We start from the raw sequence: 27988 nt of genomic DNA on the forward strand, positions 1-27988 counted from the left end.
TGTTTTACGGATTTTTGGTGGCTTTTTTGGTTTTTTTTAAATTTGTTTTGGATGGTTGGTTGAGGTTTTTTGAAGGAATAAGAATAGGTTCAGAACAGAAGTGGGAATCAGAGATGGAAATGCTCATCTCTCTTATCATATTGTATTCTATCCAAGGGTCTAGTTTTTTTATTAAAACACCTTGTCCTTCCAGGATGCATATCAGAAATGTTGATGAAATTTATTGTCTCTAAATCTGAGCCCCAAGCTACTAATTTCCCACTTTATTCATCTGATTTAAACTCCAAAAAGTGTACAGCATGGCTGTATTACAAAATGTTATATAGATTATGTCGTATTTCAACAGGCAAACACAAACCTGATGGTAGCTTCAGCTGCTCACTGGTGTGGTGATGATATTCTTTGTCCTGTTATGGCTGCTTGGATGCTCAAAAGAAAGTTGACTTTGAAGGTTTCAAAAATTATGCCTTTTATGGCAGACAGGCAAAAGCGTGGGCAATCAAAGACCTGCTGTCATTTTCGGCTGAAGACCAAGCAATTTGGAAAAATTAGCACAAAGTTGGAATTTTTCACTCCATCTTTATAGTAGAATGAGACTAATAGTCAAAATTATTTTTAATGATCAAAATTTGATACCATGGTAGGCTCAAAATACTGAAGATACATGTTATGTATTAGGAATTAAAATATCAGATTCAGAGACTTCTGGCAATGTCTTTGGTGTTGCTCTAATTTCAGCATCACCTGACAGCTATAATAAAGATCAGTGAGTTATTGCAAATAAGTTGCATATCATGTAGCTTTGCACTTGAAGAATATTTACTGAAATTAATGTCAGTGTTAGTGACAGTGAAACCATTTGGCAAAGCTAGCAGAGAATTTAAAAACTAATAGAGAAATAATAGATGTATCTCGCCCTCCTTCTCCCTGTAGTGTATAAACATGAGGACTCTCATGTCAGGTAAGACTAAATCTCCCATCTAATCTAAGATAAATTTTAATAATTAATCAGATATATTTTCTGAATTCCTGATAGTGAGCTGGCCAGAGTTGCCATGTTCAGATAAACCTTAAACATATTATCTTTGACCCAGTACTTCTCTCCTATTTTCTGTGAGCAGCTTATTGGCCATGAAATAACAGGCACAGTTTCTTCCATGCTTGTTAAAGATTGTCTATCCTTATTTTCTTCAGATATTAGAGTACAGTTTGGCCTAAGTGGAGAAAAATACTTCTTGTTTTCATTGCATCAGGGAAGATCAGTGCAGAGTACAAAATTTCCAAGGCTGTGTATCAAGTACAAACGTTGAAACTGGGAGTGGGGGGAGGCAGGAATACAAGGGCTGAGGCATTTAAATCACACCACAAAAGTGGGAGAGTGATCTGTACTAGGCAGAGCTCACTGGGATGCTGCTGCTGTCCACTGGATTATATCAGCCAGAATAGATCACCCAAGCAAGGCAAAGAAATTACCTGTGCTTTTGAATGTGTCTATCCACTCCTCTGTCCAAGTTTTATGTCACATCAGGACAGGAATTAAAACTCTAAATTATAATAAAATTAAGTTTGCATCTCGGAGGGGAAGGCATTTTTTATTTTATTATCTTTTTTCTTGGCATTTCAGTTTTTTTCATGTATTACAAAATTACCTAATTAAATAAGGTTTGATTATATTCATGTCAGGCATTCAGTATCAGATTTCTTGCCTTTCAGAATACCTTCCAAAAAGTATATAAAGGATTTAAATAAATCCTGATAAACATGATTCTAGGGGAAGTTTGCTAAAATGTAAATTCCATGTATTTGCTTCTACATTTCAAACCTTAATAGTGCAAGCAGTTTCCTTTTAGCATTCATTCTGGATTTATTTACAGATTTATTTCTCTGCTGAGAACAGAAAAAAAACCTTAGGGTGAGTTGCCTTATCTTAAACAGTGGACAATGGAGCCAACATGTAAAACCATAAATTAGCATGTCAGAGTGTTATTGTACTCCCCCAAAATAGTAGGTCTACTTCAAGCAAGACTGTGATTTATGGTTCAGAATAACAAAAACTCTCCTTCTAAGCCAATAAAGAAAACATCTAGGAAGAGTCGATCTAAGCTTCTACAAAGCTCAGAGATTTTACCTTTTATAAAGTCAAATTATCTGCTTTCAGCATTGAAATAGTGCTTCAGTTTGACAAAAGGACCTGATCACTTGTGTACAACAGCCTGACTTAACCACAGGCTTCACAGGAACTGTGCAGGAGAGGTTTTGTACATATGGCATTAAGAATAACTGGTGGTTGTCTTGTTTTGGTGTGAGCAAGAAAATGAATTCAAGTAAATGTAAATGATGGTTCTTAGATAGCAGCTCCCATTAAATTTGTGTCTTATATTAATAATTATACTTGTGAGAAAATGAACTGAAAATGCTATTGATTTCAGAATTTAGTTGGAGTTATAAGAACCACGGGATTTGTCACATACACAGTAAACAAAGGTGACTTGACAGATCTTCACACACCTGGAAGTCAATGTGGTTGAAGCTGAAGCTGCAGAAGGCAGACCAAAAACATGAATGACAACTGTCCTAGTGTTCACAAAGTTATCAGATGCTGGCATGACGTTTGGTGATGTGATTCACAGAATCACACAATCACAAGGTTGGAAGAGACCTTCCAAGATCATCGAGTCCATCCCAGCCCTAGCACCTCAACTAAACCATGGCACTGAGTTCCACATCCAATCTTTTTTTAAACACGTCCAGAGATGGTGACTCCACCACCTCCTTGGGCAGACAATTCCATTACTTTATCACTCTTTCCATAAGAACCTTTTCCTAATATCCAAGCTGTATTTCCCTTGGTGCAGTTTAAGACTTTGTCCTCTGGTTCTGTTAGTTGCTGCCTGGACAAAGAGACCAACCCCCACCTGACTGCAACCACCTTTCAGGAAATTTCATTTTAAATGCCTGCTTTGTGCTGAATGTAAGGTCTGGAATGATAAAGCCAAGGATGAGGTTTCTGATTTCAGCATACTTGAGGGTAAAACTTTCACTGACTTGAGTTGAGCCAGTAAAACACCCAGCAGGTATTTTTGCAAAGATAGCACAAAACGTAGGCACTACATATTCTGAGATCCTGCTCAGTACATTTGAACCTCTTGCTTTGCTTTTCTTTTCTACTGACCTTGTCAGAATTCCTGCTCATCATCTTTATATCATACTTGCCAGACTATCTTAGGACAAAAAAAGAAAAATATACAGAATTTTTTGCAACATACTACCAAACCAACTTCTGAATCGAGTGAAAGTATTTTGCAGAAGATTAAACTCACACTAAATCTGTCAATGCAAAATTCTAAGTCTTGTTCTCTGAGCTTTGTGGGGGATTTGCCTACTGAATCCAAGTGCTTACACAACTGTGCTAAGATATTTCAAACACAGCCTTCAGCATGACTTTAGTGGAAGAGGCAAAGAACTGCCTGTCAGAAATTACTAGCTTGGCACACACTGAAATCTCCAGCTGTCTTCAAGTAAGAGCAGGATTTCTCTTTGGAAGAGGCATTTCCATTAGTGATGGATGCTGTAAGGGCTTTCTTATATGGGCAACTGGACACTTGGCATATATAATTGTATTTCCTTAGTATCATTTGCCTAAGTTCAGAATCTGTAATTCCTTTAGTGTTTTATAAATTGTTGTTTTGAAGCAGTGCCAGAAATTAGAAGAAAAATCAGAATGACCATAATATTGTTTTGAATGTGGAGCACACATATAAATGAAAGGAACCAAATCAAGACATAATTCAAACTCATTATAAATAGCAGCTTAACACTGAAATGTGCTGATATGGAAAAAATTAAGTACAGGATTAATTATAGTGAAAAATAAAGTGAAAACATGCAGTAAACTAATTAGATGTGAACTTGTTCATAGAAAAAAGAATGTTTACCCTGTCCAGAGACAGATTTAAGATCTACTTATAATTAAAAAATCCTGCTAATGGTCCTAAAGGACATTAAAAATTCCTGCAAAATATTTCATCAAATGAAAGGATTCAAAATACAGGAAACTGCATGTGCTTTCAATTCACTTTAGAATCATGTCCTTCAGCAGTTATTAGATATAAAAGCTATATAAAGCTATATTTTCTGAATGGTGCTGCCCTCACAATATTTCTGCTCTATGCTAGTTTTCCTGTAATGGATTTGGTAATGAAACCCTTCCAGGCTGTTTTTGAGCACTAATGCCCCTTGCACCAAATGGAAATCAACTTCTTACATGATCAAATGTCATCAGGACAACAAATTACTGTGACAAATATTCACCTGTTCTTCTTCAATTCTTCATCTTTGGAGTCCTTTGGTGTGTAATTTATGGGAAATCCAACTCTAAATGAAAAGAAAATGTAGAATTATACCAAAGGTTGGGTGTCAAGTAGTACATATCCAGTAAGAGAGCTTGTTGCCAGGGTAATGGCAAAAATGCAGCAAGGTAAATTAAATGTTTCAAAGTTTTCAAAAGGCATGTAGCTCTTAGCTTTCTTGTTAGATCAGTGTTTGCTTTAACGAATTATTGAAATTTGCCACAGTCCAAAAATGCTCATCCCTTTTAAACTGTGTGCAAAACATTCATCAATGCAATCCCAAACTCACTGCTCTAAGCTGGATCTCTAAGAGATTCCAAAGCATTAAATAGAGCCAGACTCCAAGGGTCATGGCCTTATCTCTGATCTCTCATTTGAGCAGGAGGGTGGTAAAGGCTATTCCAATAAGTACATGAAGCCACTTGTCTGTACAGAGAGAGAGATGAGAAAAGGATTGATTTTTTTTCACACCCATCTCTGTACTTTATATGCATATATGTGTTTCAGGAACAGATGAGAACCCTGTGATATGAAATAATTTTTGTTTTTCTTCCTCATTATATTTTATCCATAAGACTTCCCTTCCCTTCTTCCCTTCCCTTCCCCTCCCACTTCAGGCCAAAGCCAAGACCCTCTGATTAGATGGAATGTTTTTGTGGGTTTCAGAGACACCATTTTTTAGAAGTCCTTAAGACAGCACCACTTACAGAGAGTGTTCTGGATCCTTAATGTTGTTACATGATGGTAAATTTTATAATCTACTGCTGCATAGGGTGCTAATAAATGCCTCTCTAATAGGTGAATACTTTTATTCCTAAAATGTCGATTACTCTAAGTAATTCAGAAATCCTAATGAATAGTTATGTATAAGGAACTAATTTTGAAAATGAGCCTTTGGAGTGCATGAAAACAAAAAGAAATGCAGTTTACTTAAGAGGTGCTGATGAGATCAAAGAAGTCCAACAGAAAATGGAACTCTTGGACTTGACAGGAATAATTTTGCTAAGTGTGAGCAGATATGACTCTCAAAAAGAGTAAGCATCCAAATAAGAGGCATTTAATCTTACAATAAAACAGTGCTTGAAGCATTTGCAAACATTCATCACATTCTTTCAGTATGGGCAAGGAATATTTTAAGCTGGATTGTCACTTTCCTTTCTGGCAGAATTCAACATATGAATACAAATGGCCTCTCTACCTAGCTGGCAAACAGTAGCAGGTTGGAGGATGCCTTTGCACCCACTCCTGGCTTTAAAAAAACACAGCTGATGAAGAGGTCACAGGCTGCTTCTGGGTATAATGTTTCTTGTGGCAATAGTTAAATTTAAAATTTTGTCTGATATAATTTCCTGGTTCATATACTACAGTTCAGATCTTTATTCTTGTGCAATTCTTCCCTGGGTTCACTTCTCAGGAATTTATTTATTTTCTGAGCTCAGTGATATCCTTTTACTCTCAGGATTTCAGTAAGCCCCTTATTTTCACTTGTCCTTGAAGTAAAAACTTTCTTCAGTATTTCAGAAATTCTGCAGTGTTTCTACTATCCTGTTAAACTTCAGGTGCTGGGGAGGTTGGCCTTTATATTTTGGGTGGGGTTTTTTGGTAAAAATATGCGCCTTCCTTTTCTATAGGATTTTTTGAAATTTTCCCCAGAGTGTCTGAGAAAAATCTTCCAAACTGCTTCAGGCTTCTTACTCTTTCTTTTCAACTCTGTACACAACACATACAAAAGTTTCTGTTTCAGTCTTTTTTTCCCCTCTGTGGAAATAAAACCTTCAGAAATACCGCCTTTCTTTTTGCTTGCCATCTAGTTGTCTTAAATACTCTTTCATTTGAAGTATCCAGGTAGAGCTGAGTCTAATAGAAATGTCTATTTTTCTTCATTTGCTTTCAGGTAAAACTGGATTATCTCATGACGTCTTGCATTAAAATTTGAACAATAAAGGATGATGCTGCCTACACACTGTGCACTGTGTGCTAAGGTAGGTGCCTAAGGATTTGATGTGCCTAATGTGCAAACCTTTCTGTGATGTCCTCATGCATGTCACATACCTTCTCCTGTCCCTAGTTCAGAAAGCATTCTAGCAAACTTCACATAGTAGGAACTCAGCAATGCTGCAGGAGTGTGATTAGACTTGGGAATCCTGTATTGGTAAAAGTGATCTTTTAATTGCTGGTTTTAATTCAGAAATCACACAGCAAAGCATTGTACCAGGTGTTTTAGACTGTGAAACTAGGAGAGGAACACTTGAACTGCCAACTACTGAAATAAAAATGGTTCAGTCTCATGCCTGTAGCTTTACTGAAAAGAGTATGCTATCAATATCACATTGCCATGCTGACTCGAGTGTACATAAACTCTCACTGATAATATCAACAATGAGAGTCAGCACATAGACACAGATAGTTAGTTATCTCATATTACCTTCCTCAGGAGAGTGGATTTTGGCAGGTGAGTACACCTAAAAATATTTTGTGGTAAACACCTGGTCTTGTGAAAAGTGATCTGTTCCATAAAGTTTAAGTTATTATTATTTGTCATGTCACTTTCTCAGCTGGTGATCAGCTGCCAAGGATTGAAGTGACATATATTCATCTGTGGGAAGTCAGGGATGGCAGTTTGGTTGAACAGGATGTTCTGCTTTTCTTCCATTGCTATGATTCAGGAAAGCAGTGGCTGTAAGACAAAGCCCAGAAAATGCTTCTGGTGGTCAGACAGCCATTTTCTCCAGAAAGGGCAGCGAGTGATGGGTGCACCTGCAGTGAAGCCCAAGTTCATGCAGCTTCTCTCAAGAGGAACTCCAGAGCCTGACAAGTTCCATGTCTGCCTAGGGTCATGAAAGATGTTTTCAGTGCTTTATGTAGGCCTTTAGTCCTAAATGGCCTGGCTTTGTGCTCGGTGAACTCATAATGCATAGCACAGGGTTTAACTTCACTCTGTGATTCCCCCTCACTATGTCAGGTTATTTTGCAGGCTTTGCTGTCATGTATCTTTTCAGAATGTTTTCAAGCATCCAAGCTGATGACACCCAGACAGTCACAATTCCAACTTGCTCAGAAATGCATTGAGAGCCCCATTATTGGTAATGCTTCAATATATGTTCAATATACTGAAAGTGGTGAAAAGAGTCATGGTTTCAGTACCGAGGAAGTGGGACAAACTTAACAGGTAGAGAGGAAGTACTGGAAATTCTGGAGTTTTCATGTAGGCATTCAACACATTTTGGATCCCAAATTAATAGCTACTAATGAAATTCTTTGACCATTCAGTTGAAGTAAAAATTTTTAAATAGCACAATATTTCTAAAACACTAAACAAGTAAAGAATTTCATTCAGACGTTGGAATTTTTGAGAAAAGAAAACAACTTACAGTGCAGCCACTTTGGAAAACATAGTAATAAATATATCATATTATCAGTGAAAAAATGAAACAATCATAAATGAACATTTAATCTTTCCTTATGTATACACAAAGAAAGAAGCCATTCTGCATTAATCAGGGGTGGAATTGGTTTCAGTTGGCTCCAGTGATGGATCAGAATGCAATTATTTGTGACAGATACGAATTTCTTGTAGGTATTTTATACAAAAACACAGAGAAGTGACAAGAAACGTAATAGGTATTTGGACCACAGTGGAAGTTTAATCTAGCTTTGAACCACATTTAGTTCTGTAGGAGTGTACTGCACTCATCCCTGAATGAGATTTAGTTATTTTGTGCACAGATTATGATATCACCACAATAAGCATGACAAACGCTCCAATTTGAGCAGGAATCCTGTCTGAATGTTAAAGATCCCCTTCCAGGCATTGCCTCTGGATTTCTAATTTCCTAACCATATTCACTATGAAAAATATATGAGATATCAGCAAGTGCATACTTTAATAAAGAACAGGAAAAGCATCCAATTAAAATTCTCTGGGAGAAAGTATTTTAAGTACAAATACTAAGACACATGCACGTGTGCATCCACATATACCCTTTCTCTATTCCAAAATTAGTAACTGTTTTGGGTCTCTCTCCAGTAAAAACTCTTCATGGGGGTCCTGACCAATATTGTGTTTTGTAAGGTGTTCAGAAGTATTTCTGGTACCATCTCTGTAGACCAAGCAGAACTAGTCTGAAAAATTGAGTTCAGTATAACATGGTGAAATGTAGCGATATTTTCTGACAGCTAATTTTTTTTACATGATATGCAGGTGAAAAATTGATAGTTTTTCATCAGATCTCAAATGTATATAACCTGGTCTTCTTCCAGCTCAAGAATGATGATCCCTCATAAAGCTTTACGGAGAATGGGAAGAGGAGTAACATAAAGAAAAAAGAAATATATTTTGCATTTTGATTAAGTTTATTGGAAAGGCATTATATATGACATTAAAAGACTTGTTAAAGTTCTCAAATTTGGCATCATAAAGCATTGCTGAGATTTGTCATTAGTGATTATAGTCGCAAAATGTCCTTAATCTGATCATGCTTGTTATTTTTTAATGTGCGTACCTACCTTGCTGTGATTTTCCATTTGTAATTTGTTTTTAAACTTTCAAATTTTGTGAAATTATTCCATGGCTTGAGTCTGAGTTAGGGCTCTTATTTTGATCCACTGTGGCTTGTTCACTGTAATTTTAAACACTATCTTTTTCCTTGTATATAACACCTTTTTCATATAAAATAGCTGTCTGTAACCAGAAGATTCTACTGAAGCTGGGAAATTTAATGAACATTTGAACTGTGATACACATGGCTTGGAGTTTGAGCTGGACTGCACGATCTTCTTTATGGTAAGATGAGTTATAAAACTTAATTTTTTTTTTTAACATATTGTCATTAAAAACTTTAAAAGATTTCTCTTACGATCAGTTGCATAAACCTGGTTATCCTGTGCAAAATTCAGCCCAGTCACACAAACCTCTACTTTATTTTGCCTTAATTCATATGGTACACAAAATTATACCTTTATGTATACACTATATAACTTGTATTTTCTTTTGTAAATATACTTTGATTAGCTATTTGGTGGAAGATTGAGATTTGGTGGACCTAAAAAAAAAGTAAGATGATTCTAACAGAAAAGTAAACTGTAGGACTTATTTATTCAAAACTGTAAACTTATTTATTAATAAAAATAAGTTTTTTATAATTGGAAGTGATCAGTGTGCTTCATGTAATCTGGCAGTAAATGCCTCTGCACCCACAGGGCTACTTAAGTTCAAAATCAATTTGGTAATCTTACAGCTGGAAATTACAATAAATTAAGGTCATTTCTCCAAGCAATGACAAAAACACTAAGTAATAGAGCTCCTTCCTTTATGTTGAATCACATAAGTAGAATTAGAGCCTATTTAATTACATCTATTGTTGAACGTTTTGATCAGGTATTTAAATACCTGCTTCAGGAGTCACAATCATATTTCTCCTTGCCAAGCTGGAAACATTAAACCTCCAAGCAATCAGAGAGGCATATCTGTTCTGCACAGAAGGACATAGGAGAAAACTGGCTAACAAGTAAAGCTACAAAGGGAGTGGTAAAAAGGGGGCAAAAAAAGACCAAGGCCTACATATTGTGGGTTTTTGCATCTCATTTAAAATATACGTTGATTTCTATTTTTATACCTTGCCATTGCACTCTGTGGTTTTTGGGTTTTTTTTTTCAAAATGTATAAAAGGCCTAGGAAATAAGCGTAAGTAGGGATTTTCCCTTCTCATTTGTGCACATCTCCATGTAATTTTGCAAGATATCTCCATATCTACCATCTCTCCAAAGGAGAGGCTGATCATTGCAAAGTGATTTGGGGGACAACACAGTTAGATTGTCTTTATCCTCTCTGAACTCCAAAAATTATATTATGTAAGTACTCTCATCTTCTAATTTGACCACATGGAAAAAATCCTTTTGTTACTCAGAATTTGCCTCTTGGTACTTTTCCTTGATGTTATCTTTAATCAAACATCTAATTTATTCAGTTTCACAAAACAGATTTTTGGAAATAAAGGTTCAGTCCTCAAGCATATGCAGTCCTTGATATGTTTTGCATGTGTCAGTCACAGTAGCCTGAGTATGACTTTTGAGATTTGTTCAGGTTTTCTGATAGTAGGACTGCACCAAGAAAGATGATGCAACTTGAGGCCACCCTGTCTCTTCTAAAAGAACAGACAAAAAACTTGTGGAGGAATTCTTTGCTTTCAGTTTACTCAGTAACTTAGTTTTGTACTCCCCAATCCCTTGTTTTCCTTGCTTATTTAAGGCAGCATGAATAGAAAACGTTTTCTCTAGGGGCTTGGAGAGGCCAAAAGGAAAGACAGCACTACACCGACTGGATGAGATTGCATAGAATTTATTCAGGCTATTAGGTCTTATGAGCAGTAGAGAAAAAACCTGCAAACAGAAGTGAAATTCATGTTTTTCATGTTTAAACACTTTGGCTTATTCTGGTAAACTGAGATGCAATAAGTTGACTCAAGAAATGCAAAGAAGGACTACATTCAGATGGATTAGCTGGAAAAGCCTGTGCAAACTGTAGTTGATGTTGACAAGTGAACTATTGAGTCTGTGTTTTATTGAATTTTGTTCAGTTAAATAATGTATGAAAGTGACAGAAGGAAATGTATTAAACTTATACATATGGATGTTACAGTCATGCATGAACATTTTGGACATAAAAAGCTACTTAATCGTCTTTCTCAGATAATAATGTTTGATGTTGTTCTCAGAAGTACTTTAAATATAAGCAGATAGTATTAATAAAGTGATGGAATTGAATTTTAACTGGAATTTTAGTTAAGTTCATGAATATTCATCTGGATAACTTCTGCCTCTGGACTAGACATCTATGATTTTCAATGCCAGCATAGCATGACTGCAGTCCTGAGTAGTCGATTAAAATCTTATTATTCATAACAATAGATGAATAAACCAAGACCTCCTACATGGATACAATATTGTTGTAAGAGACATTCAATTTCATGTAGACAAAATTGGAAGTTTCTGAACAGTAATTATGCTTTTGCAATCTGTTATAATTGGACAAATAAGGTTGAAAATGCTTTTCTTTTTATATTGTGTAGAACAGTGGTGAGTGAGATATGCTAAAAATACATGAAATCAATTTCTCTTGCTTATTTCACATGGCATTTTATGTTCCATTGCACATTTATAATTAGACTTTGTGAGTATGCAAATGGTACAATGAGGGACAAAATGTTACATTTTTAAAAACACATTATTATAGTAATGTTTAAAAACTTTTTAAAAAATCTATATTCCTACATTTCATTTTCAGTGAGTGAATTGTGGGTGTTTCAGAAAATGGAGGAAAAATACAAAATCCATTCATTGTACAAAGATTATAAAGGACTTTACATTTACTTAATCCTTGCTTAAGGGTTTGCAAATTCGCTCTGTATTTTATCTCACTGGTGAGGTATTTCTTCATTGAAAGAAGAAAGTTTTGCCATTGGCTTCAGCAGAAGCCAGAATTTTTCCCCATGAAGTGCAGAGCATTGTAGATATTTCACTTATTTTCTCAATAGGGTGCTTATTATAAGGTATTAGAGAACTTTCTCCAGGTCTGTACTCAAATAAATTTCACCCCATCAGTATTGAGCATCATAATGACATTCTGGGTTCCAGCAACTAAATTCTGCTTTAAGGATTGAGTGAATACATTCAAGTAACAGGAATTTAAAAATGCTGTGACTGTGTTTTGGAATCCATTTCAAACACAGATGGACTCACTTCTCTTTTCAGATTCAGCCCAACTCCCCTTATCTGGCTGAGTGGTCCCACCTACCTGGAAATTTCCACAGGGATTCATATGAATTGTGAATGTCCTGTCTGTTCTCTCATATGGTTTTTATGTGGGTGGTGCTACTTAGTGTGAATCTCATTACTCACCAGCTGGCACCTGAATAGAAATGCTAAGAAACACCAACATACACGTCAAAACAGGTTTTGGTTTAAGATGCATGTAAATTGGTAATACTTTTTACCTGACGACTGTGTCGTCTTGAGGCATATTGTTTTACAATTGAAAAGGTTATATTTTGTGTTTCTGCATACATAGCACAGAACAGTCGCCTCTAACAAGCTAATTTGAAAGCTTAGTTAAATACAATTAGATTGTAGCTTTCGTGGTAATGAACTGTGCTTTGCTGTGAGACTACTCTTTTCCTTATCCTGAGATAGAGAATAATGTATGCTTGAACTTAAGGAAATGCTTTATAGTGTGGTCAGTAGTCATGGTTCGCTTAATCTCACTTTAATTTAAGTGAGGGTTGGAAGGGCTTCTGTATTGATTGTATAGAAAGCTAAAATATAAACAAATTATTAAAACGAGCATTTGCTTATTAAGTAGTGGTGGTCTGAAACCCAGCATCACCTGCCTGAATGGTTGGTTTAGTTTCAAAGTTGCAGATCATGGAGATGATTTTAAAATTCAGGAAGTAAAATAAAGGAAAGGTTAGAATGTTTGTTGCACTTTCTCCCTCCTTTCAGTATTTCATTATTAAAGTGCTCCTGACAGAAACAGCTTTTTCATTAGGTTCTATGAATATACCTCCTTTAAGAGAGACATTTTCAGTCTTGAATGCAGAGAAAAAAAATTAAAATAATTAGATCTCAGAAAGAGCTTAATACCCCTGCTAACTCTGCATACCATAAAGCATAAAACTGATACTTCACTTTCACTATTTGTTAGTGTTTCTATTGCGACAGCATCTCTAGAGTGTCTGATCAGTTCCTCTGGGCTAGACATTGTACCCCATTGTACAATACAATCCTTCCTCCAACAGCTTGTGATCTTATGATCTAAGGGCCTACTCTTGCAATGGATCCCAGTAACCAAATGGAGCACAGAAAGCCCAAAGAAAAGCCCATAATATCCGAAATCATGGACCTTTTAATTCCAGAACTGTAGAAGCAATGAGCAGTGCTAGCAGCAATAGGGAAGAAAAATTTCAAGCTCCTTTTGTTAGTTCCTAACAAGGACCCCATTCAGCAGTGCCTAGTGTGCCAACTAGCAGACTAGGTCACAGTACTTTATGCAATTTCATTATAAGCCCTGCTATTGAGAAATTTATAAGACTGCTATGAAACTTCACTCAAGGCTGATCAGTGCCAAAGGACATTCCTTTTCCACACAAAAATAACATGTGGCTACTCTTGATAAATGATAGGGTTGCAAAAGTGGAGACAGAGAGAAATTTGCAAAGGCATAAATTGGGGTTTGACACCCATTCTCTCTTTCTTGGAATAGCAGCCAATAAATTCAAAACAAGGAGAAGAAAAAACTTTTACACAATTCCTGTGTAATGAAACATAAATTTTGATTAATAGGAGGAAGTAACAATGGAAATTTTTCTGCATAATTCCCCCCCTGCCCCCAGACAGGAAATTCTGATCCAACTCTGTCTTTCTAAACTTAGATTAGATTTGGATCATGCTCTTTTGGTGATTGAAACTTTAAAAGGACAAGTTTGTTAGAGTTTCAAAATTATCTTCTATAACTTTTCCTTCATATAATTTTATACCTGCCCATATTGTCATTTTAACAACTTCCTGCTGTGATAAATTGTAATGACTATCTGCCCATGATCACCTGTCAGCTATAAAATATTGTAATATACATTTTGAAATTGGACAAATTAATCTTTACGTGATAGACTTTCACTGTCTTATTTTCTTACACACCTCTGTAATATTTCTTCTTCTAAATTTGACTGCCTTTTAATTAATAAAATTAAATAAGAAGAGTTAGACAAAGGAAATTAAATTTCAAGTTGCCAAAGGACAAAAAGTTTGAGCAATACGCACAAAAAGCATGGCAAATCAGAGTTCTTCTTGCACCTCTATTCTTCAAGGATTTACAGATAATTTGGGTTCTAAAATCTGTTCATTTCTTTCTGTTTTAGAAAGAATAGTGAGTATGCATGGCATTTTCAAGTATGTATTATCTGGATATGTTTTCTCATTTCCATCAACACTCTGATTTCCAGAAAGGTGCGATTGGTCCTCACTGACTTGGATATAACAGTCTCCCTGTAGGCATTCTGCCTCCTCTCCAAAAACAAATTAGTCATGTGCTTTTTCAGCATGTTCTTAACCTAGACACATGAAAAAAAATGGTAGCTACCCATGAGCACACATGGAAAAGGTGATATTTAGGAAAAGGTGTTTCTCACTATTAGTCTAAAATGAACAGCTGAGCAATACCTCTGTTAACAACTCTGCTGGTTGTTACTTCCTTTCTTTTCACTGGTGTTTCAACTCTCTGTGATGGAAGATGAAGAGAATGCTGCTTGTGGAAGGCAATTTAGTAAGAAGGAATGAATGGAGAATGAATATCACTAGTAAAGTGACAACTGACAGTAAGTTCTTGGAATACAACTAGAGTATGGGATGCTCTGGCAAGTTACCTGCAACCTTCTGAGTCCTTAGGTTTTGTTGAAAGAGACTGACTTACAGAATATCTACCTTCTCCCTCTAAAATTCTCTGACATTCAAAGAGAAGATTCCATAGAGTTGCTTCTGGAGAAGACATAAATTATGTCTAGATAAGTAAAATTTCTTGAAAGATCTTCTAGTAGGAGTTAAACTGCTATCCAGGTCAAATTAGGAATTAAAACCAGCCTTGTACCCCCTATTGCAAATGACAGAGTTTAGTACAAAATTCCTAATTAATTTTAGGAAAGAACAAAAGGCCTGTTAGAAATGTGAGGTTATCTAATTTAGAATTGTGTTAGCTCACTGTTCTCAGATATATATTGTAATACATAGGGAATAAAGGAGCAATAACATTTTTATATTTTCCTAGACTCGTTCATCATTTCATGCATAGATTTATATGTATTAAAAAGTATTATATTTGCTGTGTGTAGAGATGTTTTGTTGTGATGTGGAAAATCTGCTTTTCATAGTAGTAAATGTGGCAGGAATTTTTTCCCCCATATGTGATATGGCACTGAATCATTAGGAGTATGATTTTGCAGGAGAATAACAGTTTTAAATATATTACATGTTTAAAATCCCAACTGAACATAATATAACTTTACTAGCTCATTTCTCCTGAGGCATCAACGCCATTTATCACTAGTACTTCCATCTGGCATGTCTGAACTATCATGATCAGCATTTTATGGGGAAATGAAAGCATTCAATATGGTCTCTCTTCTCTATTGCTCTTAGGTCAGATACCATACTGCTGCAGGGAGCAAAGATGCATTTTTATCACACACTTGAGAGGCATCTATTTGACATAGTTTATATTTTCCCAGGCCAAGACCAGCCAAGATTTTCCTTATTTGCACTGACCTGGCACGGGGTCATTTGCTATACTAACAATATAAAAATAATTTCAATGGTTTTTTATACTGCAGTGTTAAAGATTTGATACATGCAGGCAAATATTTGGGAGCTGAAACCCAAACTCTAGTCATTTTTTTGCAAATTTTAAAAAGACAGTGGAATCTCTTGCCCAATATTTTGTCCCAAAGAAAATGCTGCATGTGGTTTTCCTAGCTGAGGTCTTTCTGAAGAGGTGGTAGCTGCTCTTATTTTCTCATGGAGGATTAATGGAATGTCAGCCAGTAACTTGATTAAGTGCTTCTTGTAGTTTGAGTTTAAAACTTGAATTTCATTGAGTAAAAATACTTGGCTGCTCCTTTTCACACCACAAATTCATGAGTCTCTGTTGATTTCCAAGCCTCCGTAAACCATCATGTGAAAAGCAGCATTAGCACAAATATGTTTTATCATCAGATCCTTCATGGTCATTTCTGATAATTTTAAGATGGAGAAGGAGTTATGGAACAAAATTTTAGTCTATAACTCTTCATAGATCACTGCACAATCCTTAAATTCTTTAGAACTCCTCCTAATAATGTATACCTATTTATGTAATTTCAAACTCCATTTTTCAGTGGAACATTAAAATAAAGACATTCTTTTTATTAACATAATATAAACCATGAAAAAATACAAGTAAATTTAATGTAACAAGATGTGGTGTAGCTTGCTTGGAGGTTTTGGATAAATTTTGTTCCTAGCATTGTCTTTTATTGCTTCATGTGTTTTGTTGGTAGGAAATTATTACGTTAAGGCAAAGGATCTTCCAAAAGTTGTAATTTATATAGTCACCCTCATCTCTCACATTTCCCTTTCACTCTTTTTTAGTATCACAACTGAACCAAGTCCTGTCATCATCTGCTGCAAAAGGGCTAATCAGGTATGTCTTGCACAGGATTTCTTTTGCTTATGTAAGCATGGAATATGTCAACTAAAAGCAGCTCTTCTTTACATAAAAGTTGGGGCCTGAACTCAAACACCAACTCCATAATTGCACTCTAATCTACCAGAAAATCCAGATATAAAAGGAAGACTGGTGATTATTCTAAATTCCTTGTCTCTACTGTGAAACCTGAATTAAGCATTCCGTTTGAGAGGTTTGAGCAGAGGAAGAACCTCTCTCATCCCAGGTTAACACTTGTGAGAAGCAGGAAAACCATTCCAAACCTACAAGTTCTCTGCTGCAAGTGACCTCTCAGCTGCATTCCAGTCGTCTGGGTGGTGCCACATGAGTGACTTCACTCCTGCCTTATGATATTCTTGTTGGGAGAAAGGAATCCCACAGTGTGACTCCACTGTCAGTGGAAGCATCCAAGGGAGCAGGAGCCTGAAGTAAACCACTACACATCCCACCTGTCTGGTGCAGACCAGTCACTTAGATGAGAAATCCAGTTAGGAAAACTTCCTTTTGAAAGGCAGAGTTTGGAGATGGCTTTGAAAAATCTCATGTGTCAATCAAGTGCTTAGTGTTGTGTTCAATAGCACACAGGTGACATGCCAACCCTGAGGAGAAAATGACAATCATGAAGAAATAAAATCTGTTTAGAACTCTAAATTCAGCTGTGTTTATTCAGCTGGTTCTCTAATACAGACGTTTAGTTTATTTTTCAATAATAGGTAATTCCAGAAGAGAGGCAAAACTGAAAGACCCTTACTGTTAATATGACTTCTGTTAATAGAGTGAAAATTGCTTCTTATATATTAACATTATAATACCAAATACAAATATATTTACATTATCACAACTATTCTGCACAATTTTTTAAAACATCCATATCTGTTAATACTGAAAGAGCTGAATAACTTACTGCCTACCCATTAATACTTCCAAATAGCTTTTCACATTGTCTGGAAACATACATTTCAGTATCTGTTGAAGGAATTAAAATTAGCACAGCTTTGGAGAACTAAACCTAACTGACTAGGATAGCAAAAAGTCTTGAAGGAATGATTCTCCACAGGTTTGCAAAATACTATTAGAAACTTCTGGCAAATAACCAATCACCAAGGGTTTTCTCTAGCTTCACATATGCTTTTATACTCTTCCCAAGGGATAAACATGTTTTATATGCTCTCTAAAGGGAAGAAGGAATGGCTTGACTTATCTATATTTGTTTTTTTAAAGTCTCAGGCTTGGAGTCCTTTGAGCTTTCAAACAAAAATGAAAATTCTAAAAATCAGAATTTAGAGTTCCTAAATTTCTAGTGTTCCATACAAAAACAGGTCTCTGTGCAACAACCCGGGACAAAACTGTCAGAGGTCCTGAAAGGCTTTAGGCATTCAATCAAAAGCAGACACTTATTATAATTAAAGAAAACTTGGAATGCACTGCAAGTATTTCCTATTTTACAATAAAAGATTAGTATAATAGTGTATATGAAACAGTAATTAATCAATAGAATAATTATCATTTATATACTGATTTTTATTTTTTTCCCAATTGTTTTATGTGACTTACATGCAGTAATCATTTTGCTGTGAATGATTGTTTTGAGCTACCATCTCCCTGAAGGCTTTCAAAGTTTTATTTGAAATGCCTTTATCGTCCTCCAAACATACTTAGAGAATTTGCATTTTCTTTTGTTTGTTTGGGATTTTTTAAACACAAGTAAGTAATACAATGAGAAAAAAACTATGGAAATTACCACAGACGAGCATGCATATTTAAGTAAAAAGTGCTTCTATGTTAAAATCTTTTGTTTAATCTGACTTCATGTACTGCTTGCCTAATATACAAGCTACTAGATGCTGACCTGTGCCCATTTCTGTAAATCCCCTGTCCTCAGGCAGAACTGAAATGTCAGTTGATGATTGGTGCACTATTACAGCTTTTGACTGGATGGAAATGGAATGTGTCTATAAATCTACCTGTTCAGAAGTCATTAGAGATTACACCAGCAATGTAACTTGGGGTATTGCTATCCTTAGTTTGGCAATTACATGTCACATTAAAGACATTTATTAATCCAAATTTCAAATACCTATCAAGTTATATACTTTTCCACGGGAGCATCAACAAGAGCTTATTTTTCACTGTTTCATGGGGTCTAACCAATGCCCTTATATTGCAGAAAATGTGCACAAACAAGATGAGACAAGCTAAGCAAACTTCTCAAAATCTAGGAATGGCATTCACTTTCCATGTGTGTGCTGTCCTTCATATAAGCCCAAATGAAATCCATTATGTCATCACTGTTCAATGAGGCTAGAGAAAGCAGAGGCATTAGCATCACTGAACTGTCAAAAAGCAGAAGTTCTTGCGAGTGTTGAGGTTGAAGCACAGAAGGGAAAATTTTGCACAGGATGACCAGTTTTGCCTAGTAGAGACACTCTTGAGATGTGGGCCAAAAGTGTCTCTGGCACCATGGCTTAAAGGACATTTTCTCCAGCACATTCAGGGCTCAGCGTTTTTATCATGTTTTAGAGCAGTATATGGTGGAGAGATGGTACAGCTGAGGAACCACCTCTGAATTCAGTGAAAGCAGGATTGTGCCCATCACTTCATTTAAAAAGTAGGGTTTTTTAATACATCAGTTTTATCAATACTACAGTTTATAATTCTCTGTTTTAAAACATCTTGCAGCACCTAACACACAGTGCTATCAAAGTGTCAGTAATAAAATGTCACCGTGTACCTGCTCTTCAAGATCTTTTTATTGGGCTCCTCACTGTTGTCAGTGAAGCTAGTAGCTTATAATTAAAGTGTATTTAGAAAAACAAATCAAAACACAGGACTGTTTGTAGATGCAAGGTTCTTCTTAATTAATGCACTGGGACATTTCCCACAGCAAGGTGCCATAACTCTCTCCATTACCATGAACGTACTTTGGATTTCATTTATTGGAAGAACCTTCAGCTAATAAAGGGTAATTATTTACAGAGTTTGAACCTAGGTGGTTCTTCAGAGCTTTTCCCTGCAAAATGAGAATGTTATTATTTTCTTGCTTTCATTCTTTGTTTACTTTATGTAAAACACAAGTAAAACATCTATACAGTGAGATTACATGGTTCTATCTTTTCTGACTAAACACCTGTCACATGAATGACCTTACTTCAAGAAATATGAAATACTTTTCTTGCAAAGCAAAGTCAATATCTGCAAAAACTGTTGCAAAAGAATTTTCCAAAATAATCTGAGTCTCTGTGTAAATAACGATAATGTCAGCAAACCAGCAAACCATTTTGAAATTTAGAATGTGTCAGGCACAGCATTGCCAGCTGGTCGAGGGAGCTGATTGTTCTGCTGTGCTCTGTGCTGGCACAGCCTCACCTTGAGTCCTGTGCGCCACAATATAGGAAAGACATAAAGCTGTTAGAGAGAGTTCAGAGGGGACAGTGAGGATGGTGAAAGGTCTAGAGGTGAAGCTGGATGAGCAGCAGCTGAGGTCACCTGTTCTGTTCAGGCTGCAGAAGAGGAGATGGAGGGGAGACCTCATTGCAGTTACAACTTCCTTGTGAGGGGAAGAGGAGGGGCAGGCACCGATCCCTTTTCTGTGGTGACAAGTGACAAGACCCAAGGAAATGTGTGATGCTGAACAGGGGAGGTTCAGGATATCAAGAAGAGGTTTTTCACCCAGAGGGTGTTTGGGCACTGGAACAGGCTCCCCAGCTAAGTGGTCACAGTACCAAGCCTGACAGAGTTCAAGCGTTTGGAAAATGCTCTCAGGAACATGTTGTGATTCTTAGGGTGCTCCTGTGCAGGAGCAGGAGTTGGACCCAATGATCCTTGAGAGTCCCTTCGAACTCAGAATATTCTGTGATTCTATGATTCATGATGACAATGCTGTTTTAGTGAAAAGTAAGAAAATGACTCAATACTCTTTATGGTGTCTCTATAAGAAAATGAAAGTCTGATTTTGAAAGTCAATTCTTAAAAGCACTGAACAACACAAACCAGCTTTCTGTAGTTTCATTCACGTGGTTTCTGTTCTTGCAAACTTCTCCATTTCAGATAACATTTCCCATATTTTCTGCAGTTAATGTGTCTTCTGAGGTTGGACATGTATTCAACTATTTCCATCTACTTCATAAAGGCTACAATTAAGGCTATATCTCATTTTTAAAACTCATCAATTCTTTGAAAGAATTTTGAACCTCTACTAATTGGTAAATGTAGAAAAAAAATTTGGTACATTACCATCACACAGAGAAAATAATGCCAGATATGACAACTTGGACCAATTTAATTTCACGTTTTATAGAATCTTTTATAAAATGCTATTCCATGACTGCTTCCACTTATTTCTGCTCCAACGTGACTCCTTTTCTCTACTTCTCAATCTTCCTTTTTTGCTGCTGCTTCTCACCTCCTTTCAGATTTCTACTGCTGAGTCTTTCTGGGTTTCTGTTGAAATATTTGGTTCTCATAATCCTTTGGATTAACAACTGCTACGCTGTGTCTTGCTGTATGAATACTTACCATGGAGATAGATTAGTGCATATTTGCAATATTAATAGATCATCATGCAACTACAGTGCTGGGACTTTTTGGCATAATTTATGTAAGACAGTTCTTTATCTAATGTACTTAAATAATTGTTACTTAATTGATAGGTCTTGGAGGCTTTACTTCCAAATCTGTGTGTTATCCATATCTTCAATACTGAAGACAAACTAACGAACAAGATCATGTAGTTAGATAGCTAAAAACTGTAAAGTAAAACAGTAATGATAATGTTTCTTTAACTAAGTAGGAATCCAGAGAGTGATAGAACTGTGAAAATCCATGGCTTTAATTACTCCTGGAACTGTTAAACAGTCTTGAAGATGAGCCATAGATTTTGTCTTGGAAAAGGTATGATCATGAAAACTAGAAATAAACTAGACATAAACCTAGAAAAGCTGACATAAATTTTAAACAGCTAAGTGAAAGTAATACTCTTAAAGGCCAACATGGAAGAATAATGATTCATGTTGCTCAGTTCATCATTTAATATGTTTGTGTAGTTAGAGTGCAAATAGATTTGCATCTTTTAATAATGACCACAGATTTACACCTTATCTATCCAGTAGCAGAAATAACATTTTTGTTTTATACAGGCCTAGATCTATGACCTTGCTTAGAATTGTGGACTACAAAACTGAGAATCTAATAGCTTTATCTTCAAAGATTTAAAATATGAAAAAGAGCTCTGTATAAATCCATGCTAAGTTTTACAGAGGCACTGGAACTACTTTGCTGAAATGAAGATAAACCATGAGTCCTGAGCATGACACGGAGACAGCAGTATGAAAATGTTAAGTAACTTGTGTGAAAGAAGATAATAGGGAAAAGAATTCATTAGAGATAAAATTAAAGAAATAGGGAAGAAAAAACTCCTATAAACTACAGCATATCTTCACTATGCACAGGTCAAGAGTATTCTACTTAAAAGAAACCAAGTGGGTTTTGATATACACTATGTACTTCATATTTTTAAGCCTCATAAAAGAGACCAAGTATAAACATATGCTGCAAAAGTTTGAGAAGTATTGCACGGCACATATCAATGCATTTTTTATATATCTCAAAAATTTTAATAATTTTAATTGTGTGCTGAGACCTTGCTATTTCTTTCCTAGTTCTGGTTGCATAAGTAACACTCAGAATGTTGAATATTGAGTATGTGGTTTGCAGACAAGTATGGTTGTTCTACTGTCACAACCTAACAGTGAAGAAAGACTCAAAGTAATAAAAGAATGATTGGACAAAGTTGTATCATCAGAGTGAATTGAATTTGACATTGCTAATTTATAGGGCAACAGCAACCAAATGTGTGATTCAATGCTTACAGAATTTTTATGGCAAAATGGAATTTCACTGCCTGTGATAGATGCTGGTGATAGAGAAACTGAGAAATTATAGACACATTAAGACTAAGGCTGGAGATGAAAAAATTCCCTGAATTCACTTTTGCTTAGTGACAAGACTATCAATAATGGATTTTTTTTTTTTTTTTTTTTGGTAGGGGTATGACACAAAGTAGTCACTTGGAAATTGATAAGTAAAGAAATTCCTATAACAGAGAAGAAACCAACATATTGAATTGCAAGTCATTTAGTTAGAACACTGGAAGAAGAGAGTGGACGAATTACCAAAAAGGTAAACTATTGGTTTAGAGTGGGGGATTTTAATACGCAGCTTTTATTTCCCCTCCCTATTTCAGAAAAGGTCAGTATTTCTGAACATGCCTTTTAAGACAGCTGAGCCCCTCACCCTCATTGCCTGAAAGTGATTTTGCATCTCTTGATAGCATAAAGTATGAGTGACAGATGGCATTATGCATTTCAAAGGTTAAATGGCATTTAAAAATTCATTCAGTGGGTAGATTAAAAATATTTTGAATTGCACAGAAGAGTTCTGTAAATTGTTGTCTTCTTTGCCTGGAAAAGACTGACATGAAATTAAAACTCACATGCAAAACAAATGCCCTAAATGCCTCAATTCCATTTAAGCCTCATATTTTATGCTGGTTAGATTTTTTCTGGTACCTTGGTTTGTATTGGGAATGTGAGCTTGAAGTCGCAAAAACTCACGGATAGTTTGGAGGGTATGGATCAAACTGATCATCAGTAAACAGGTACATTTCTTACAGGTATGTTGGATCCAAACTGATTTTCTACTCAGAGACAAATATCATAATATATGAGATACAAGGTATCTCATATCTTATGAGATATGTAATAAAAGGAAAAGCCCCATAAGATAGAGGTCTTCGATAGCAGCCAAGCATTCATCTCTCTGGGGCTGAGAAATCAAATTTATTTAAGGTTATTCCTTCCTACATTCCTGCTCACTGTAAGATGTAGAGAATGAGAATTTAAAGTAGAATCCTCTTCTATGTAGATCTCAGTGAGGTTCAGGAAAGGCCAGACTCACCCAGGCTTCTAGAAGCTGAGGCAAACTCCTGACTAAGTTAGTATGTTGAGTTATTTCTGCTAAGTTACTTCTACTCCTTGAATTCTCAAGAAGACAGATGAATGAGCTAATTAATGCAGCCTGCTAGAGATTTAGGTTTTGACAGAGTGCATTTACACTCAGCTGTGGTGTCTCATCAAAGCCAGCCCCTGCTCTCCTGCTGCATAAACCAATCTCTGCTATAACTTCACTCAATTCCCCATCATCGTTCTCCTCCTTTCTACCTGATACAGAGAATTGTGATGTGTTAATTACGTAATTAACACATCTTTGTAATTAACCTGGCCTTCTCTTTATCCTGACTATCTACACCATAAAGAATGATGTCAGGTGGATCAATTTACGGCAATCTTATCTGTTTACAAGCATACAGGCAGCTTAAAACAAGTGGAATGTTAAAGGGTGTCAATAGGGAAAAAAGGCATTTTATTTGCACCTACTGAAGTAGAAAAAATGGCATTTTATTAGGATAATATCTATGTTGTACTCTCAAGTGTCCATGAAAAGTTGAGGAGCATTTGCTGGGAAAAAAAAAATTGGGAAGCATCCCCACTGGACAGCAATAGGGAAAAGGAAAAGATTAGTCTGAAGCACTTGCCTGCTGGAAGGGTGCAGGTTTGGGGAAAACATTTACTGCCTGCAAGATTTGGGTGAGGCATTAGCAATTCCTTCCTGCTTGGAGCATGTTGCTATGTGTAGGTGAGTCTCCTGGGAAAAAGGGTGATTAGGAGCAAGCAGTTTTCAAGATTCGACTATTTGGTTTATTCTAGTTGATTTAGCTAGATATTACCATGGAGGGATTTTATTTTTAATTTTTATGGTTGTGAATATAACAAACTTTAAAAAAAATAGGGCTAAATCAAAAAAGAGAGTTAGGTATTGTTACAAAATAATGCTAGTGCCTTGCTTTTAAGTCATTGACCTCCTGAGTGGAAACCAAAACCTGTGAAGGACTTTTCAGTAAAGAGAATATATTATATTCACTCCCTCTTTAGAGCATACCTATCAGACCTACCTATCAGAGTAGGCTCAAAGTTTTAATTTTCTCTACTTTGGAACTCTGATGTGGAGTGCTTTGTTGATAGTTCTCCTTTAAAAAGGAACATTAAAGACAGGGAAAGGGGGAGGGATGAACCAAACAACCCAGTAATTGCAATTCTGTGATATCAATTGTAGCTGATTACTGTGAGAAGTCTAGTGTGTATGTCTGTAGTCTATTTACGTGTTTTACCCAGTTAATGTTTCATGAAAATATATAAATAATCTTGGCACCTAGAGCTTCCCTTCACAGGTAAGTTCTTTTTTTTCTTTTTTTACTATAGCTGTACTTATTCTTTTTTGTTCCATTTTTAGATGCTCTAACAATTGAGTTGCTACATGAAGGTTCTTGATGATATTTTTCTATGCAATATTTAGAAGAATTAAGAGACCTCTAGCATGACTTTATGGGTAGCTTTATTCTGAAGGCATTCTATGAAAATTTTCAAGTGGTAAGAATCACAGGGGCAGGAAAAAAAAGAAACAATTTTTAATATGGTATTAGGTTTAGGAGGGAGGTCATGTGGTCTGTCTGCTCAGCAGTGTCAGGATGGAGGTTTTATGGAAATACACCAAAGAAAAACTTTCAGTTCCTGAGAACCTACTGGGATAAAGAAGTGGAGGCAGTAATGATGAAGTGTTCTAAGTGTGCTGAGGTAGATAAACAGGGACTTCTAGAACTATAAATTCTGACTTATGTCTCCATCTTCTGTCTAAGTTGTGCTTCAGATGCTGAAGTCTTATTTTAAATCAGCCTCCTAAAGCTTAGGTAGGAGTGGTATAAATCCAAAAGAGTAATAATTCTCTATTGTTTGGGTGCAGAATAGACTGAGAGCTGGCTTTCAGAAAGATTTTTCAGCTTATTTCTATAATTTGGCCAGTGTTAAATGCAATGTAGTAATTAACTCATCCTCAAATTAGGCAATTCTTCAAACCTTTTCTAAAGATAAAAATCTTTCTATTGGAAATGAAATTTCTGGAGCACCCTCTTGAGTGCAGTGCACACTGGTGATGCATGGTGTGAAGGATGCAGTCCATATGCTGTCGTGTGGCTCACAGGGAAAAGGTCCTCTGTGCAAGAGAATGCTGTCAGCTTATCCTGCTTTTTTCATATTTGTGTTTAGCTGATCTTCTGGAAACATGATCAACTTAAAATTAGTGCCCAAGTCACCTTTAATAGATTTGTGTACTTAGCTGCAAGAAAGCAAAATCCCAAGACATTTTTCACTTTAGTAGCAGTAATCTGTCTTGGCCAGAGCACAAGACTGAGCTGTAGATGCCAGGTGTGGTCTTACCTTCATGTCTACCGAGGTAGATAGAATGAAAACACAGTCTCTGAGAAATCAGTTTGCATTATTCCAAACTTTACCAATTCCAGAACAAATACAAAGTGCCTTTTTGAGCCATGTCATCAAGAACAGATGTTAATGAGCCCAGACAATCAGTGTGCTGCAGGACCAGACAACCAATCTCTTGTAACTGCAGGCAATGGACTTGTTCAAGCATGCACAGATCATGTTCTCTGTGTGGCCTTTGAAAGTGCATCTGTGTGATTCTGAAAGTGCTTCCCATCTCTAGGCACCATGGCAGGGAGAGCTGTTGTCTTAGGAGATGCTGGGGGTGTGCACCAGCTTTTGATATCAATTCCTTTCTTTGTTAGGATGGATCCGTACCTCTGAATCCTAGCTAAGGGCGGGCTGCCTCCAGACAGGAAGAAATTGGCTTCCCAGTGTTCATCTAGGGATGCTCCCTGCCTTACAGCTCTTCTTGTGTGTTCTTCAGTCCACTCTAAATCAGCATTAGGCATTTTCATTCATACCAGCACAAACAAATGTTTGTTGAAGACAGCAGGGACCCTTCACCTGTACTACCTGATGGCTTTACAGCCAGCATCCAGCCCCACAGCACTTGAGAATGAGATTCTCTGCAAGTCTCACAGTTATTTTTTTAGCAAGAACGTTACTGCTCCAAAACAAAGAGAAGCTATGACAAGTGTGGATAGTTGTGTATGTCCAAGTTAAAAAACCCTGACCAATAAAGAGTGAAATATACTGCATGTTATATCCTGGACATCAGCCAACTAAATCACCCCGATTATTCCTGACATCAGCCTCTGGGATTCCCTCTTTTCTCCTGAACTCTGTGCTCTATGAAGAATTTACAAAATAAAAAATTGCCAACTGCTATTCAAATGATAAGTGGTGCATGCTAATTACGTTTTATACGGTGATTAATTAAAAATAACCATGCAAATGTCTAATTTAAGAGTCACTCAATTCACTAAGTCTTCAGACACTGCCTAGCTACCCCAGGCATTTGGTGGTTAGGCAATTTATTCAAGCTTTCAAAATATTCTCAAAATGTCTGAGATAATGAAGGTCCTTGAAAAAGTTCCAGCTAGCTTGGAATATATAAACAGAGGTTTCAGAACAGTAAAATAGCACTGCATATATTTGCACTTTTGAGACAAAGTACTCTGTGTATACATAAAAATAGACCAGGAATGGAATAATAGAGATCCTAAATAATCTGAATATTTAGCTGCACAGCACACAGCAGACTAGTTTGTAGATTATCTCAGGAGCTGAAGAAAATTAAATATAATCTTATTTATATCTAACTTCTTTACATAGAAAGCCTTTGAGTCTCATGTAGATGGGGTCTTTGCCTTATTTACACATATAGATATAGTTTTATCAGGAGAGCTGTATCATAACTGTGATTTGGTTCAAATATACTGAACATTAATCAGTGGAGCATGCAATTTGCAGAACAGATTACGATGCCCATATGATAATATGAGAGAATAAAAGATACAATATGAAGAACATTTTCAGAAAGTAATGAATAACAGGAAAAAAACCGAGATATAATTTACCATTTTTGTTAATAGAAAAAATAATATTAGTACCTAAATTGCTTTTTTTATGATCTGGTTCCATATGACTATTTTTTGATAGCATTTTTATTTAAATTGATAAATAAATAACGAAAACAAGCAAAAAAAAAAAAAAAAAAAAAAAGGAAAAAACCCCATGCATTTAATTCATGTTTCTGCTTATGTAGAAAGTAGTACTACAATGGATATTGCCACAATTCTTCCTAGAAAAAATGCTTGATGTTTTTGTATCATGCAAGAGAGTTTATGCTGTTCCACAGCATCATACTCCCAAAACTTACCTTTCTGGTTTTAAGTCTCTCCAAAAGATACTGAAATATTTTCCACAGGGGTGAATGAGTCTTGGTTTATAACAAATGGTCTTAAAAGCACTGCACTGGAGCAGCTTCCCTGCAGTGAAGGAAAAATCAATACAGCCATCTTGAAGAAGAGAATTATGTAAGGGCTTTAGCCATGCACTTC

General features: G+C 36.1%; 2 long non-coding RNA genes across 9 annotated transcripts in view; one reads left to right on the forward strand and one right to left on the reverse strand.

Moving 5' to 3' along the window:
* The window catches only part of LOC139592345 (uncharacterized), a 98187-nt gene that overhangs the window by 25113 nt on the left and 45086 nt on the right, over nucleotides 1-27988 (forward strand). For 7 of the 8 annotated variants that reach the window (XR_011679972.1, XR_011679973.1, XR_011679974.1 and 4 more), the window contains 4 exons: nucleotides 6244-6331; nucleotides 9027-9132; nucleotides 16521-16572; nucleotides 22640-22773. This is a non-coding gene — a long non-coding RNA (uncharacterized lncRNA). Of the gene's footprint in view, nucleotides 1-6243; nucleotides 6332-7348; nucleotides 7433-9026; nucleotides 9133-16520; nucleotides 16573-22639; nucleotides 22774-27988 lie in introns of all 8 variants that reach the window. The other variant, XR_011679976.1, reaches the window with a different exon arrangement.
* LOC139592347 (uncharacterized) lies at nucleotides 42-27985 on the reverse strand. The gene is made up of 2 exons (XR_011679978.1): nucleotides 27808-27985; nucleotides 42-4374 (listed from the first exon to the last, which is right to left on the reverse strand). It is a non-coding gene; the product is annotated as an uncharacterized lncRNA (long non-coding RNA).

The sequence above is a fragment of the Agelaius tricolor genome, unplaced genomic scaffold (genome assembly GCF_023055355.1).
Source record: "Agelaius tricolor isolate 1412-34295 unplaced genomic scaffold, bAgeTri1.0.p SCAF_8, whole genome shotgun sequence".
In the NCBI taxonomy this organism is placed as follows: domain Eukaryota; kingdom Metazoa; phylum Chordata; class Aves; order Passeriformes; family Icteridae; genus Agelaius; species Agelaius tricolor.